Below are 4769 nucleotides of genomic sequence, written 5' to 3' on the forward strand. Positions count from 1 at the left end.
ATAAATTCATGAACAGACAAGAGAGAAGAGAGAGAAACGTTGAGGGTGGAGAGAAGAGAGAAGAGAGAAGAGAGAGAAACATTGAGGGAGAGAGAGAAGAGAGAGAAAATAATGTGGAAATAATATTATATTCAACAATCTAGTGTGCTACAGTGAATAGCAATATGAAGCTATTCTGCTGGAGCAAAAACAAAGACAAAAATAGTTAAATATAACTAATATTTCCCTTTTAGCTATACTGTTGGAGATGCTCTTACTGGATGCTACCAGAATGCCAATTTGTTCTATTTGCTTGTGAGCTCGCTAATGGTCATCGTGTCCATTGGGTAGGAATTGCAAGCTTGGGTTCGAGCTGACAATTTTTGTGCCACAAAATGCATGGTGGGTCGTGACTCTGGCGTGTCACTCACGCAATGTAAGGCCATTGTTACCACAAATGCCACATCATACGCAATTTGGCCGGTTGGTTGTGGGAGTCTTTGGTCTAGCACATCCTTCAGAAGAAATTCTGCACTGTCTGAAATTGGAGTTGCTTTTGTTGATTTGGATGATGATAAGGAAGATAAGAGCTCCCTTGGGTGCCTACCCATCATAACTTCTAATGCCACCACTCCGAAGCTATAAACGTCGCATTTATCCGTAACTCGCATCGTGAATGCAAGCTCTGCGCATCCATAAAACAAAATCAACATCCGTATAAGGATAAGATAAACACTTCCTAATATGAGAAACTCTTTCTTCTTTGAAGGGTTTCTCATACTCCACTAAATGAGGATCCCCTGAAATTTCTTTTCTGGATTCTAAGGAATTCAAGAGGGAATTTCAGGGACCCAATCCTACTCCATTACTCAAACAACTACATTTTGTGTTAAAAACTATTTTCATAATTATTATAGTCTATCCTAAAACAAAAATCTAGAAACTAGATTGTTAGCTTACCTGGAGCCATGTAGCCATAAGACCCAGCAATTGTTGTCCAATTAGTTGTATTTGAACTCAACAATCTAGCAATGCCAAAATCAGAAAGCCGCGGTTCGAACTCTGACTCCAACAAGATGTTGTTCACCGTTATGTCTCGGTGCACAATTGGAGGAGAACAATCATGGTGCAAGTAAGCAATTGCATGAGCCACACCTTGCACGATGTTCACCCTTCTACCCCAGTCCAATTCTACTTTCCCTTCCACCCCATACAATACATTTCCCAAACTGCCTTTCTCCACATATTCATAAACCAAGTACATGCACCATTGAGTGGCACAAAACCCATAAAGCTTAATGATATTGCGGTGCCTAACTTCTGTCAACATGTGAATCTCATTCTCAAAACTCTTGTGATTGGCAACTAAGATGCCACTGGATTGTGACATGTTAAATCTTTTAACTGCAACAATTTGACCTGTCGGCAATGCTACTTTGTAAACGCTTCCAAATCCTCCTTTTCCAATACAATAATTCTCATGGAAGTTTTCAGTGGCCTTCACGATATCTCCGAATGTAAATTTACCCTCTCTTCCCCATATCAGTGACTCAGCCTTCTCCTCACACTCTAAAATTGTTTTGTTTTCTTCAACCAGGAGTTTGGTCTTCTGGTAACGTATTAGGAGTCCAGCAACAATGGTTGCAAGCAGTACTAATAGACTGCAAACAGGAATGAGGACAGCTAATAGAGTCGGATTATAATGCTTTTTCTTTCTGGAACAAAGAGTTAGTCCTTCTACATCTCCACACAAAAAAAAGTTTCCAACATAAGCTTTTGCAGGTGCATCTTTGAAAATGGTACTACTTGGGACTGGACCTGTTAAATTGTTGTAGGAAAAATCAATGGAGCTGCTGTTTAGACTAACCATGCGGGAAAATGATGATGGGATTTCCCCTGACAATTGGTTATGTGACACATTAACACTCTCCAATTTTGAAAGCTTTGCAAGGTTTTCAGGAATATTTCCTGAGAGTTTATTGCTGCTGAGGTCCAACAATGACTGCAATGCCATTAAGTTACCAAGCTCGGATGGTATTTCACCTAACAGGTTGTTGTTGCTCAAGTCCAAGCTCAATAATTTACCACAATTCCCAAGTTCCTTTGGTATGTTCCTAGTCAAACTATTTGTAGACAAATCAAGAGAGTCAAGCTCACTCAAACTGCCTAGACTCCGAGGAATCTCTCATGTCAACTGGTTCCTGCTCAGATTGAGCTTGTACAGTCTGCTTAGATTTCCAAGTATAGTTGGAATTTCCCCAGACAATTCGTTGGAGCCCAGATTTAAAACTTGTAGTTGTGTCAACGTTCCAAGCTCGGTTGGGATTTTTCCAGAAATCCAGTTTCTGTCCATCTCGAAATTGGTGAGAGATTCACATTTTGCCCATTCCACTGAGATTTGACCAACAAATTGATTGTCACTAAGAGAAACGAAACTAAGATTTGGATGAACTCCAAATGCATATGTAATGTTTCCACTGAATCGGTTCCCATCAAACCGTACTCTCTTTAGTTGTGAGCATTTTCTCAAGCACTTTGGCAATGACCCTGTGAAGTTGTTGCTATTCAGTGTTAAAACTTCAAGAGCAAAGCTGTTGCACAATTCAGGTGGCAATTCTCCATAGAATGTGTTGTTGGAAAAGACAACAATGATCAGAGAACTATACTTCCCAAAGTCACTCGGAATAGTGCCAAAGAATTTATTGGACCCAAGAAAGATTTTCGTTAAATTACCGAGCCGAGAAATGGTGTCCGGCAACTCACCTTCAAGTTGGTTAAAGTTGAGATCAAGCAATTGCAGAGACACCATATCTCCAATCTCCGGTGGGATTGAACCAGAAAGTTGGTTGTCTGAAAGTTGTAATTGCAGCAAATCTTTCATGTTCCAAATCTCGGATGGAATTGAGCCAGAAAGCTGATTACCATACAGATAGAGCCAACTGAGCTTTGTCAATAGGCCTATTTCCGGTGGAATTTCTCCAGTGAATGAATTAGAAGACAGGTCCAAGATGGTGAGGTTTGTACAAAACCCAAACTCAGAAGGAATTGATGAATTCAAGCTATTCATTTGAAGTTCGAGTCTTAAGAGGCCTTTAAGCTGGCCTATTGAAGAAGGAATTCTCCCTTCCAATGAATTGTTGAACAATTCTATAAATAGAAGATTGGATAATACTCCAATATCCTCAGGAATTAGACCACTGAACTGGTTTGCTCCTAGATTAAGATTTATGAGCTTGGAAAGGTGTGATATGTTCGGTGGGATTGTGCCATTGAGGTTGTTGGAGAAAAGTTCTAAGACTTGAAGGTTTGTGAGCTTCCAGATTGTCTGAGGAATTGGACCAGAAAGTTGGTTGTATGAAAGTTCTAATTGCAACAAATCTTTCAAGTTCCCAATCTCAGATGGAATTGAGCCAGAAAGCAGATTATTATGCAGATAAAGATAATTGAGCTTTGTCAATAGGCCTATTTCCGGTGGAATTTCTCCAGTTAATGAATTATGAGACACGTCCAAGCGGGTGAGGTTTGTACAAAACCCAAACTCAGAAGGAATTGATGAATTCAAGCTATTCATGCCAAGATTGAGTCTCGAGAGGCCTTTAAGCTGGCCTATTGAAGAAGGAATTCTCCCTTCCAATGAATTGTCATTCAATCCTATATCTAGAAGATTGAATAATACTCCAATATCCTCAGGAATTAGACCACTGAACTGGTTTACTCCTAGATTAAGATATTTGAGCTTGGAAAGGTGTGATATGTTTGGTGGTATTGTTCCATTGAACTTATTGTGGGACAAATCCAAGAAGGTCAAGTTGTGACAATCAAGTATAAACCCTGGGAACCCTGAAGTGAGTCCATAATTGTCATAAAAGGAAAGGTGGGTCAACAAAGGCATGGCCGAAAACTTAGACCAGTCAGGATTTAGTAAGCGGTTTGATGAAAGGTCTAAGTAGCGTACCTTTTGAAGATTGGTAACCTGATATGGGATTTTCCCATCGAGATTGTTTAAGGAAAGACTCACGTACTGCAGTTCCATTAGCCAGCCTATCTCCGACGGTATTGGCCCGGTGAGATAGTTGTGGCTGAGGTCGAAGCGGGTAAGGTTAAGGAATGGAGTGAAGTTGAAGTGGGCTAGTGTTCCACTGAGATTTGCACCTGAGACGGTTATCTCGGAGACTGTTCCAGTTGAGTCGCAGACAATGCTTGTCCAGTTACAAAGGTTGTTGAGGTTGGCAAGAGACCATGAAGTGAGAGGAGAACGAGGGGGAAGAGCGGAGAGGGTGTTTTTCCATTGGACAAGAGCTTCTGCTTGTGCTTCTGGTGATGCTGTGATTCGCAATGAAAGTATGGAGAGCAAGACAACGTGAAGGAAAAGAAGAGGAGGCTTGGGATTTGCTGCCATGCCTGCCTTTGGACTTTCACGTTTCATTGGTTTTTTTATTCAATCTATTGAAGCAGAGAGTGATGGTAGAACATAAGACAGGTCGGCTGCTCTTAAATATCCTTTGAATTTGACATACAAATTACAAAATAGGGTCACATGTATGAAAGGGCATGTTTAGATGGATAGCACTCAATTTTCAAGGAAAATAATTTCAGTATCTTTATGTGACCCTATTTTTATCAAAAGCAGGGTCACATGTATGAAAGGACATGTTTAGATGGACTTTCACGTTTCATGCTAGCTAGACTTTTTGGTTAATATTTGAAAAGCAATTAATTGCTTCACTGTGGAAATTGGAAAAATTTGCTTTCAAAAGCAATAAAAATTCTTTCGACGTCAGAGTGGATTC

The 4769-nt window shown here is 40.2% G+C and overlaps 1 pseudogene; it reads right to left on the reverse strand.

Annotated features, from left to right (window-relative positions):
• Positions 1-253: 253 nt before the first annotated feature.
• Positions 254-4430, reverse strand: LOC132165246 (uncharacterized; annotated as a pseudogene).
• Between the last annotated feature and the right edge of the window lie 339 nt (positions 4431-4769).

Source organism: Corylus avellana, chromosome 11 (genome assembly GCF_965113065.1).
Source record: "Corylus avellana chromosome 11, dhCorAvel1.hap1.2, whole genome shotgun sequence".
NCBI lineage: Eukaryota > Viridiplantae > Streptophyta > Magnoliopsida > Fagales > Betulaceae > Corylus > Corylus avellana.